Source organism: Tenrec ecaudatus, chromosome 2 (assembly GCF_050624435.1).
Source record: "Tenrec ecaudatus isolate mTenEca1 chromosome 2, mTenEca1.hap1, whole genome shotgun sequence".
Classification (NCBI taxonomy): Eukaryota; Metazoa; Chordata; class Mammalia; order Afrosoricida; family Tenrecidae; genus Tenrec; species Tenrec ecaudatus.
Genome location: NC_134531.1, coordinates 56,376,708 through 56,390,311, shown reverse-complemented (window position 1 = coordinate 56,390,311; position 13,604 = coordinate 56,376,708). Strand labels below are relative to the sequence as shown.

Sequence of the window (13,604 nt, the reverse complement as noted above, 5' to 3'; positions counted from 1 at the left end):
TTGAACCTTGAAATCACTCACGTCAGAACTGGCCTTACTGCCCCATTATAATGAGGCTTTGGATCACGTGGTGTCCTTGGCAAGAGCTTCAAGTAGCTGCTGCTGTTTTCATTGCTACATATGCTTTCAGTCGCTGATTTTGTCATTTTCTGGTTTTAGATACAATATTGTTATTGTGGTAAGTCATATTTCTGGACCTACATCAATTACTGCTTGCTCAGAATGAATTAGTGATTAATGGAAAGAAAGGGGGGAAATGTTTAAAAGCACGCCTACGCTGTTACAATTGATGTCTTAATTAATAGTGTTGTGATTAAACGTAGAAAGATTTTACTAGCAATTTTGATAATGTTGTTGGTGGTGGTGGTGGCGCGGAGTCCCTCCAAACCCGTGTACAAAAGGAGAAAACACTGGTGGGTCATGCGTGACTCTCACAGTTGTTCTTACATTTGAGCCTATCAATGCAGCCGCTGTGTCAATCCAGCTTGTCGCAGGTCTTCCTCTTTGTTGCTGCCCTGTTATTTTACCAGGAGCCCTGGTGGCATAGTGGGCAAATGGTGGGCTGTGATTCACAAGGGCAGCAGTTCAAAACCACCAGCAGCAATGTGGAAGAAAGACAGGGTTTTCCACTCCCCTAAATATGTACAGTCTCAGAAGCTCACAGGTGCACTTGGACTCTGGCACTGAGGTTGTTTGGTTATTTGACCATACATGACGGTTCAAAGTATGTGACACAAAATCTCCTCATCTTGGCCCCAAAGGAGTACTGTGGCTCTATTTCTTCCAAGACAGATCTTTTATTCACATTTTTTATTAAAAAAGAATTATTAGTATTTATTTTGATATTAATACCATGGGAGCAACTAAAATATTAAATTTAATCAATTTCAACGTTACCACACACTCTGCTATGATTGCAATTGATAGTGAACACTACTGAGAGTTCGTATGGCCCGAGAAAGGAGGCGGCAGGTGCAGGGGAGGCGAGGAGTGGCACACTGGGGGCCACCAAACCTCGGGACACATTGCTCTCTGACGCATGTGCCCTCATTTCATCCTGAGCTGTCACCCATTGGCATAAGGCACGCCACAGTAAGTGGGGGAGGCGGGAAGAAAAATGGCTGTTTCATACGTAGAAGTACATACATGTTTACACAGATCCGTGAACTTGTGGAAACCTGTGGAAATCCAGAGGATGGCTGCTATCCATGCCTCTTGCCCTGAGGCGGGGCTGTTGAAGAGGGGACAACAGCATTGTCAAGTGTTTCATCCTTAGCAACTTTATCCACAGGCTGAAATGGGTGGAGAGAGATGCAAGACTTTTGTGAAGTTTAACTCTTGACAATTTGAAATTTAAAAAAATTAATTTGTTGGTGAAGAAAGCATGGGCCTATGAGTGATGAAGGAAATGTGATATTGCAGGCTAGGATATTAATTTATCTTTCGGATTCAGAGTCCAAGAGGGGTTATGAAGTCAACTTCCAGACCATCCATCCGTCCAAGAGTAATGGGCGTGCATTAGGTTGGGAGAATAAAGCAGCAGACTTAGGGCAGTTCAGAAAATGGAAAGAAACCAGAGGAGCATCCCTCTTCCTGATGCATATTGATTTCCTTTTGCGTCCAGGGTACTTAACCATTTCCCTTGCCCTCCGCTTTCTTTTACGAAAGTCCATGCCAATTAATTTGCCTGATGTCTTAATGGATAATTCATTAAGAATGTCTTTGGTGCCCAGCACGTCGTGATGAGTTTTGATGGCTAATGTTACCTGGGCTCTGCTTTGAAGAGATTGTTATTGAGCCACTCATAGATTTCAGATGTTTTCCTAGAGCTTAAAGAAATTTTCACTCAATCTTTTAAAAGCAAGTGAATCTAAACTTCCCTTGGTCCTTATTCACGTTTGGGACAAAGAGTAAGCGATTTAAAGGGGAAGAGCAGAACGGATACAGGAGGCAGGTGAGAGGAGATGGAATGCAGGTGCTACCCCAGCCACGGCTACAGAAGAGTCCATGTGTCCATGATGGCAAAGAGATGGAGAAACAGTAGCTGTAGACATTTAGACGTCACATTAAAGGAACTGAATATGAAAGAGAGCAATGAGATTTGGTAGTTTGGAAATGAAGGATCAACGTTATCGCTATTAAATGAAGGGATAGTATGGCTCTATCCCTACTCCAGTACAGCTGAAATATGTTTTTCCTCTTTTTATAATATGTTAGTACTTTTTAATAATATTTTAGTGATAAATAGTTTCTTTTTTTTTTGTAACACACAGATCACTGTATCTGGTCAATTCCGCGTCCTAGAAATTATAAAAGAACACTTAAGAGGACTTCAAGCTAGAGACCTAATGAAGTTTCATATAAATTCTTAACATTTCAAATGACACTTCTTTTATTTGAAATGTTGGGATAACTTTGAACTTTGGATAAAACGGAATCTATGCACTGTTAAGATATTAAATGTCAGCCCACATCACAGTCAAGTTCTTCTGACATCTCATTCTTTGATGGCCAAGAATGTAATGCAGGGAAAGATGAGAATCAAAGGCAGGTTTCTGAAGTACACCTGTTTGGTGTCAAAATGAAAACCAGTTAGATTCATTCCCTATCTCACAGATGGGCTGGACCCATAGAAAGCAGGCTTGTTGTGACAAGGCCAAGCCTATTATTAGTACTGTTATCTACAGCTTTCTCCCAACCGACGGTGGGGAAAATAAAAGACATGGTGAGTAAATTTGGCTTTGTATTTGAGTGCTATCGCATGATCATTTCACAACAAAGCTAACTATATTGGGAACAATGATACAGATTTGGAGATCGGTTGCTAAGGTCATTAGGCTTTCTGAGAACAAAGGAAATACAATCTAGGGCATTTAAGAAGTTAGATTGTGTTGAATACTGTATACTTTCACCTTGTGTTGACATGCAGCCTAAGAGTGAAGACTTCTACAGATGAAGTGGCAGTGACCATGAACAGAAAATTCACAAGTAATTGTTTTTGTTATTTCATTTGGGAGAAGTCTTCTTTAACCATCTATAGGATAGTGGTATAAGTGATTTGCTATCAACTGCTAACCTGAAAGTTGGTGGTTTGAACCCTGCTCAGCAGCTATGGTACAGAAGGCCTGGCAAACCATTTCTATAAATTTATAACCAAAAAATGCTATGGAGATGTTCTGTCTGATAACACGTTGGATCATCAGGCATCAGAATCAACTCAATGACAATGGCTTTACACGTCATTCTCTAGCTTATCGCGTCTCTTATTTTCTCTTTGATTTAGGGTACAAAGGGACCCCAGATGTCAAACATAATTTAAGGAAGGTAGTTATTAAATCTTAAAGAAGACAAATGCAAAACCAAATTATCCAAATGAGGGAGAACATTAGTGCGAAGGTCCCCAAGGACAGAGAAAACAGTCACAGAAGCACGATCGGTGGCAGATCAATACATCACAGTTGCAGGTGGAACACAGACATGGGAATGGGAACTTGTTTGGGATGCACATAGGAGAAAGGGAGCTTACTAAACAGGTTCAAGGCTCTATGATTTAGGTATTCATGACTTTGCAACCCCAGCACCCCAATCTCTACCAAGTACATACCCAAAGCCCTATGAGGGGTTGTCCCTGTCTGGGCTAGTGAAGGAAGGGGTAATAATTCACTTTCTAATGCGTTCTGCCTGAGAGAAAGACTATTCAGCTTCCTCATTAATAAACCCACCTACTCACTGCCATCAAGTCAATCCTGGCTCCTAGTGGCCCAATAGTAAGGATGGAATTGACCCTGTGGGTTTCTGAGAGTAACCCTTAGAAGAACAGAAGCCTCTCTAGAAGAGGCTCAATGTGGGGACTCCGCAAAGGAATGTGAGGGGTTTCACTGTTCTCCACAATCTGGTGCAAACCTGGTGCGCAGAATCTAAGTTCAAATATAGCACTGATCACTACTTGACCCATTTGTTGGTAATCTATTTACACACTGTTTCTCCAGTAGCTTTATTACTGTATTGAACTAATTGCCACTGAGTCCATGCCCGACTCATGGCTACCCCATAAGACAGGGTAGAACGCCCTGGCATAGAAATCGTCATCTTTCTCCTGCGGTGCTGCTGGTGGTTTCAAACTGCTGACCTTCTGGTTGGCAGCCTAACGCATAACCACAACACCATGAGGGCTTCATAGGGGAAGAAATTGTCTGTTTTGTTCTCTGATGTTTCCTCGGCATTTTGTACTTAGCAGATGTTGAGTTGGACAAACACGTGATTACGGCGTTGAAATAAGAAACTCGCTGACAAGACGTTGTGCTTCACTAGGACCCAGAGGCATTCCAGTCAGAGCTGTGAGCACCCCCACCCATCAAAAAATGGGCAAAACGTACACAAAAGACGTAGCTCATTCTCTAGGAACCGCCCGAAACATGATGGTGTTGGAGAAGCATATGGAACGTTCCACGGGCTTCAAGAAGAGCTCACAGATTTGTCTCGGGTCAGTTTAGCAAGACGCTCATCAGAAGAGAGGATGGTGAAGCTGCTGCTCACCTACTTTGGGCAAGTGATCTCGAGGAACCAGTCTCGGGAGAAGGACATTGAGGACGGCCCCCAACAACATGGGCTGAGACGGGCCGTGGCTGCAACGGTGGGCTCAGCTGGAACAGTGATTGCAGACGGGACAGGGGCAGGCAGCATCTTGTTCTGTTGTGCATAGATTCACTAGGAGTCAGAAAGATGCTTGGAAATATGTGTCTTTACCTTTTTCCTATACTTTATTTAAATTTTAAGAAGATACTCTGAGGAAAAAGACACACAATTAAAAAGTAGCATTCACTTTACAAAGTCTTTGCTTCCACATTATTTATCATATAGCAAAGGAAATGACAAGAACTCTAAATGCCCGAGGGCACGGGAAGAGTTACATCAATGATGATGCACTTTATTCCATGAACAGGAGACATTAGATTGATTACAGGATGTTTAAACATAGGAAAATGTGGATGCCGTGAATTTAAATGAGACTTTTGTTGTTACCAGGTACCATTGCGTGGGATCTGACTCAGAAACTCCACGTACAACAGAGCGGAACGCTGCCTGCTCCTGAGCTGGCCCAGTGCCATGCTCCCAGTTTCTATCTTTGAGCCTATGGCTTCAGCTGCCATCCATAGCATGGGGCCGGGTGTGACCTCTGGCTTCCCTATTGTCACAAGGCAGGAGTCAGACATGCCTCCACGCTCCATCCTTCTGTACCTATTCCAACACCAATTATGCCTCCTAAGACACTCTATTTCTACTCTGGCTTCAATAATTTTAGCAATGGCCACAGAAAAAGCTAGCATTCAAGGGGGGTTTCAAGGAAATTAAAAGGCGACCCTAAGTTAGGATCAGCACAGAGTAAGGATGCAGTCACTGGTCCATAGCAACACCTCTTCTTAGCAAGCAGCCATGTCTCTTTCTGGTCCTCAGTCTCTCGGCCACCTGGTCCCTTGGCTTTTGGCTACATGGTCCAGAAAGTCAGCCCACTGATTGCTTTGTCCCACAGTTGCATAGTCGGAGGCAGATGAGATGGTCCCCATGGTCTCAGGGCTGTTTTTCTGACACTGTGCCACAGTCTCCCGGGCATCTGGTCTGGATGGTCACGTCAGACAGAGATCTGGGATCTGATCTTCCAAATAGTCCTGCGGTTTCTCCCTGTGTCCCAGATGATGCTTCAACACAGAAGGATGACTTGGGTCATGGTGTGGCTGTCTTGAGCAGACCAGACCCCCAAGGAAAACTAAGAGTGATGTCTTCAATCACATCTTCTCAAAGAGTTTAAAGATGCTTCTGAAGAGACAAAGGGCATGGCTTGGTTCATACCCTCTGCTGCAGTCAGGACTGAGCCCCACTTTAATGCTGTAACAGAGAACCCCCTTCAAAATGGGAACCCCCTCCAAGTAGCTGCAGGCACAGAATCCAGAATTATAATACCACACACAAGGAATTATGACGAGAAGGACCACATTAATTGATTGTATCTCAGCAGCCATGGTGTCATTTTATGTTTTTGAGGGTCTACCTGGTTTTGGGGTTTCTTTTTCTGACCCTCTGGGCTGCTTGCTAACTGCAAGACACAGTTCAAACCACCAACTGCTCTGCAGATGCACGACAGTGCTTGGAGTTATAGTCTTGGAAACTCACAGGGGCAGCTCTGTCCTGCTCCATAGGGGTACTCTGAGTTGGCAGTGAGTTTAGTTTGGGGTTTTACTTACCTGAGCATAGTATGCTTCTACAGAGGCTGGTGCCTCATACTAAATGCCCCAAATCTCACTTTAAGTGAAAAATTTAAATATAAGGTATGTTTAAAAGCCTATGTAGAAAACATGGATAGAAATTATGTTAAAATAAAAACTGACTCTAGGGAAGGATTCTGGTTAATTTGTTACATCTTTCTATCTACTATTCTTTATTTTCCAAACTAAACATGTTTAAACAAGTCCCTGAGATCAGTAGCTGGCTGCCAAAATGTTCTCCCAGTAACAACCGCGCCATCTAAGTTTCATTCACTCACTCACTGTCCATCGAGTCCACGTCGGCTCATGGCAATTAGAGCTTCACTGGTGAGTTCACAAGGCTGTAAGTCATTATGGGAGCATAATGCCAAGGCCAAGGCCGGTGTGGTAACCACTATCCCACTATCTCACTGCGTTGCCTGAAAGAGAAATTCACCCAAAACAGTGGCTTCTGACGGCATTTACTGGACCAGTTAATTCAAGGCAGAGGTTATCTCAGAAGTTATGGTGACTGTTTTCGGGGAGAATCTAAAATGGTAATCTTGATAGATTTTCATGGAGGACATAGGGTGATTACAGTGGCTGGTGATGAACAAGTTTCAAGAAAAATGAAATCTGATAGTGAGAAAAACCTAGGATAATTGTGCCCAGGATTTCATTTTCCATCATGGCAGTGTACCTGCTCAATTTTCCAGAAAACGAGGGCTACTCTATGAAGATCGTGTTGGGAAACCTCCCTCTATCCCCCCCCTACAGCTCCTGCCCTTGCACCTTTGCAAGAATGGCTCAGAGGCCACAGCTGCCCTCCTTGGGCTACACAGGAGAGATGAGGACCCGCTTCCTCCCCAGCCCAAATGCCTATTGCCAGGAGGCAGAGGCTGGCCATGCCTCCACCCTTCATCCTTCTTTGCTGTCTTCTGACACCAACCTTTTCTCCCAGGACACTCAACTTTTCTGCTGGACTTTATCCATTGCCATAGCCACACAGACCTCACAGACAAAACTCACCAACATGGCAGCTTCATCGACACGGCCACAGGACAGGATCTATAGACACTAAGGATGTGGTCCTCAGCATCTCCTCTTCTCAACCAGCAATCGAGTCTTTCTCTCTGATCCCTTGCTTTTCAGCCTTTGTGCACCAGGACACCCACTTGCCACTCCACAGCACTGCCTCACAGCCTCAGGGGCACAGCCTCCTTGAACTGTTCCACGGTGGCTCCTTTCCCCTCTCCCATGGTCTCTGTGCCATGATGTCTGGGCTTGGCCTCCACCACTTCAGGCTGAGATTTCAAAAATGCTTGCTTCACTGGTGGCTCAACTTCCTGGATGATCTTGGGAATTCTCTCTCCTTCTGCTTCTGAGATAGCTTTCATAGGTGGAGGTGTGATCTTTGTTTTGTAACAGATCATATCTCCTAGTAAAGTCGGAAGTGCTTTGAAACTATGCATAAGGGTAACTATGCATAAGGGTATCAGTGGCTTCTTCCTCTGATGGAGCTGAATCCTTCATCCTGGTCTGTTGCTAATCTAGAGCAGTGGCTCTCAACCTTCCGAATGCCGTGACCCTTTCCTATTGTCCCTCATGTTGTGATGACCCCAACCATAAAATTATTTTCGTTGCTACTTCATAACTATAATTTTGCTACTCTTATGAATCATTATGTAAATATCTGATATGCAGGATATATTTTTATTGTTAAAAATAGAACATAATTAAAGCACAGTGATTAATCACAAAAGCAATATGTAGTTATATATTGCGAAGTATGTATTTCTAATTACAAAGACATGAAATTTTGTCTTGAAGCCTGGTGTAGCATAGGTAACAGTCATCTTGGCGGATACTCGTATGTGGGCGTATCTGCATGTGGGAAACCCCCCTGGACACGGTGTCTCGGTTCCTAAGACCCTTGGGAATATGTGTTTTCCGATGGTCTTGGGAAACCCCTGTGAAAGGGTTGTGACCCACAGGTTGAGAACCGCTGATCTAGAAGCTCTGCTGAAACCTGTTCACTCTGGGTTACCCCGCTGGCATCTGAAATACCAGTGACATAGTTTCCAGCATTACAGTGACACATAAGCTGACAGACAATTGACAGATAAGCACACTTGAATTGTGGTGCTGGAGAAGATTGAAAGTACAGGAGACTGCCCAAGGATGAAACGATCCTTAGAGGCAAAGACGGGCAGAGTTTCGTCTTACACACTTTGGACATATTGGCAAGAGAGACCAGTCCCTGGAGAAGGACATCATATTTGGTAGTGGAGAGATGGTGAAAAAAAGAAGGCATTTGAGGAAATGGATAGACACGGGCTGTATCAATGGGTTCAGGCATACGAACAATTGTGAGCATGGCTCAGACCGTGCATTGTTGCCTGCTGTTATGCATGGGGTAGCAATGGGCCCGAGCTGACTTCATGGAACCTAACAACAACAACAACAACAGTCAAGTGGAGACGCAGAATCTGACCCACCTTAATCCTGTCCATTAGTATAATAGAATTCCCTCCAAAAATTGGGTTATGGCCACTGGCATAGAGTGCACAATACTTCACAAAAGGTATTTGGGCTAGAAGAGCCATATTAATTGACTACATATCACCCTTCTAATTTTTTTTGTTGCAGAAGCTCAAAGAACATTTAAGAAGAACATGATTTGAGTCCCTTGAGGAGTTTAAACATGTTATCAATTGAATAGCACAGAATTCCTTGGGAGAAGGATTAGAGAGATAGAAATATTGCCTTCAGATATGTCTAGATCTAGATGGAGGATATGTTGGCAAATGATTGCTTCACATTTTGATATTTTTGTTTAGTAAACATTTCTATGTTTTTGTAGTACACTTTTTGGAGTACCCCGGTACACATAATTATGGTTTCTACAATCAATTAAATTTATCTGGAAGCTCTAGGGGAGAAATTTTTGCCAGTCCCTTCCTTTAGAGCACATGGAATGCAGTACAGTACTCACGATAGGTTTTTACTGAGCACTGTATTGAGCCCTGGTGACATAATGGCTAAGCATGGGCTACTAACCAAGGGGTTGGTAGTTTGAAACTACCCCCTAGTCCAAGGGAGAGATGATGCTTTCTACTCCAAAAGAGGTAAACAGTCATTCAAACTCACAGGGGTAGTCTTACCCTGTCCTAGAGGATCATTATGAATTGGAGTCCACTTGATGGCAATACATTTGAGGGTTTGTATTTCGTGTAGCGTTATAAAAAATTAAACTTGAAGGAAAACTACAATTTCTATTAAGCATTAAAGATGCTTACAGTCTTTGATTTGGGACAAGGAAAGTACAAGAATCACTTGGATTTAATAACTAGAAATATATGAACCTTCTTAGGAATAATGAAATGATCATTGAATCAGCTTGGGCAGAGTCTAGTTAAGGACATTTAAATCTGATTATTATACCAGGCAGAGAGCCATGAGCAAGAGTAGTTGCACAGTACAGCAATGGGGAACTGCAAAAAAATTCTAGCAGGATTCAGAAGAGGATGTGAAATTAAGGGCGTCATTGCTGATGTCAGACAGATCTTAGAGGAGAGCACATTCTAAATAGAAAACTTAATCTGACATCTTTCTTTAGAGTGGTGATAAAAGCTATGTGCTTGGTTCTTGGGTTGTTAGACAAATTTCTGTTCTGACTCCACCCCTGGCATCTCTGGTCTAGAAATTGAATAGTTTGACGGCACAAGGTTTTCACCCTCGTAGGAGCTAAGACTGAGATGCAACCAGCATTCAGTAGGGCAGCAGGTCAAAGGACATCATTTAATTGGCTCAATGGCAGTGGGGTTTGTTTGCTGTTGGGTGCCAGTCATGAATTGTTTCTCATAGTGAGTCTGTGTAAAATAGAGCAACACTTGTCATGTGCCATCCTTACATACACTGCTCTGTGTGACCCCTCAATTGCAGGCCCGGAGTCACTCCGTCTTACTAAGGATCTTCCTGTGGCTCACTTAGCCTCCATGTTACCCCGCGCAATGGCCTTCTCCAGGGACCGTTCTCACCTGGTAGCATGTCCAAGGTACATGAGCTACAGACTCACCATCCTCACTTCTAAGGAGAAGACTGGCAGTCTTTGTTCTAAGACAGAGTTGATCATTTTTTGGAAAGTCAGATAGATTCAAAAATCTTCACCAGCACAATGATTTAAATGCATTGATTCTTCTCTCGTCTTCCTTATTTATTTTCCACCTAGCTTTTATATGCATATGACCATTGAACATATAGCATGTCAGGCTTACCGTAGTCCCCAAAAGGATATTCTTCTTTCGAACACATTAAAGAGGTTGGCTCCATCATTTTTGCCCAATGCAATAAATGGTTTGTTTTTCTTGACTGCTGCTTCCATGTGTGCTGCTGGTGGATCCAAGTAACATCCTTGCCAACTTCAAACCTTTGTTCATTGATCATGATGTTGTCTATTGGTCCAGTTGTGGGGATTTGGGGTTTCTTTACATGGAGGTACAATCCGTACTGAAGGCTGCAGTCTTTGAGTTTCATCAGCAAGTCTTTCAGGTCTTCCTACCTTCCAGCAAGCAGTGTTGCATTATCTGCAGATCACAAAATATCAACAAGCTGAACTCCAATCCCGAGGCCACATCCTTTTTCATCGAGTTCAGTTTCTCACACTAGTTGCTCAGCATACAAATTGAGTAAGGATGATGGAAAGAGACAAACCTGATGCACATCGTTCTTGATTTTAAGCCACACAGTAGTCCCTTGTTCTATTTGAACAATGGCTCCGTGATCTGTATATAGCTTCTGCACGAACACCCTCGAGTGCTCTGGAGTTCACATGCTTTTCAAAGCTCTCCATAATTTCCTATGATCCACAAAACTCAATGCCTTTTTCTAATCAGGAGAACACAAGCCAACCCCTTTCTAGTATTCTTTGCTCTCCTCTAAGATCTGTCTGACATCAGCAATGACGTCCTTAATTTCACATTCTCTTCTGAATCCTGCTAGGATTTTTTGCAGTTCCCCATTGCTGTACTGTGCAATGCTCTTGAATTGTTTTCCGCAAAATTTTATGAGTGACTATTAGTTAAGTTGGTCAGTAGTTTCCCTTTTCTAGGCAGCTGTCTTCCAAAGATCTTAGCACCCATGAGTTCCTCCAATACTCGATAAGTTTGTTAAAATATTTCAGTTAGTATTCTTTCAGTTCCCAGGGCCTTGCATATTTGATTAAGTTTGCAATGAAGACGTTGGTAGAATTCTTCAATGTCTTCACTAGTTTAACAGTTGCTATATACATTTGAATGATCATATTCTATCTCTTGAAATGACTGTACATAAAGCAATTTATTTTCATACAGTGACTTTTTTTCAACCTTTATATTTTTTGTTGTAATTCATTTTTTAAAAACATTTCATTAGGGGCTCATACGAGTCTTATCACAATCCATACATATACATACATCAATGGTATAAAGCGCATCTGTACATTCTTTGCCCTAATCATTTTCAAAGCATTTGCTCTCCACTTAAGCCCTTTGCATCAGGTCCTCTTTTTTTCCCCTCCCTGCTCCCCCCTCCCTCATGAGCCCTTGATAATTTATAGATTATTATTTTGTCGTATCTTGCCCTATCTGGCATCTCCCTTCACCCCCTTCTCTTTTGTCTGTCCCCCAGGCAGGAGGGCACATGTAGATCCTTGTAATCGGTTCCCCCTTTCCAACCCACTCACCCTCTACTCTCCCAGTATCGCCCCTCACACCCTTGGCCCTGAAGGTTTCATCCACCCTGGATTCCCTGTGCCTCCAGTTCCTATATTCACCAGTGTACAACCTCTGCCCTATCCAGTCTGGCAAGATAGAATTCGGATCATGGTAGTTGCGGTGGAGGAAGCATCCAGGATCTGGGGGAAAGCTGTATTCTTCATTGGTGCTACATCGAACCCTGACTGACTCATGTCCTCCCCTAGACCCCTCCATGAGGGGATCTCCAGTGGCCGACAAATGGGCTTTGGGTCTCCACTCTGCACTCCCCACTTCATTCACTATGGTATTTTTTTTTGGATGATGCCTTATACCTGATCCCTTTGGCACCTCGTGATCACACAGGCTGGTGTGCTTCTTCCATGTGGGCTTTGTTGCGTCTGAGCTAGATGGACGCTTGTTCACCTTCAAGCCTTTAAGACCCCAGACACTATCTCTTTTTATAGCTGGGCACCATCAGCTTTCTTGGCCACATTTGCTTATGCACCCATTTGTCCTCAGCGATCATATCATGGAGGTGTGCAACCAATGATATGATTTTTTGTTCTTTGATGCCTGATAACTGTTCCCTTCGGGACCACGTGATCACACAGGCTGGTGTGTTCTTCCATGTGGGCTTTGTTGCTTCTGAGCTAGATGGCTGCTTGTTTATCTTCAAGCCTTTAAGACCCAGACACTATCTCTTTTGATAGCCAAGCACCATCAGCTTTCTTCACAACATTTACTTGTTCACCCGCTGACAGAATCCTCTACATTCTAAATTATTAAATTTAATTTTTCATTGTTTTAAGGTTAGAAACAAAAGTCAATTTTACTACATCACACCAAGTGTCTAAATGAACCATTTTATGTCCTCGTTTATGATGGAGAATGTGGTGACTAAAACACATATTTGTTGTTGTTGTTGTTTTTAGGTCCCATTGAGTCAGTTTTAAGCTCATAGTAACCCAATGTGACCGAGTATAACTCTCCAACACCATGCATGAAGCAAACCACCAGAGCCTCTGGGTGGGTTTGATCCTGAAACCTTTAGGCTAGCAACTGAGTCCTTCTCCATTGAACCACCCATGGGCTCCACTCACCAGGTTGCCTGGTGTCTCTGAGTGTGCTTTTAGAAGTGATCTCTCAGGGTTCGAGTTGAAAAAGATCAGGGCTCTGGGCCACATTCTGGAGGAGGCAAATGGGTTGTATTATTGAGCACCGGCCTCCTACCTTTGCTTAAAAGCAAACCTAGTAGTCAGGAAACTTGTCCTATCTATTTTCTGCAAAGCACCTCCTGGACCTTTTAAGATCAATAATTGGATTTGTTTTTTTACAGACAGTACAAATTCAGCCTTAGAGTAGAAAAGGCTGCTTATTTACCTTTCTGAATTAGTCCCTCAGACAACCTGAGAAGCAATGAACATAAATTTATCTCTGAGAGACACTTAACAGCCTTCACTTAATCGACCTGTTGATTTGGGACTGATCCGGAGGAGGTGGCCATGTCGTGCCATGCCATGTATTGAGCCATTCTCCAGGTGCGGAAACCGACTTAGAGTCCAGGTCGCACAGCTGGGACAAGTGACGACTAGCTTTTGCATCTCAGCCCACAGACCTTTCCATTTCCTCC

At 43.2% G+C, this 13,604-nt stretch overlaps 1 long non-coding RNA gene across 1 annotated transcript in view; it reads left to right on the top strand.

Moving 5' to 3' along the window:
* LOC142438998 (uncharacterized) overlaps positions 1-13,604 on the top strand; it is a 211,117-nt gene that overhangs the window by 47,450 nt on the left and 150,063 nt on the right. The window lies entirely within an intron of this gene.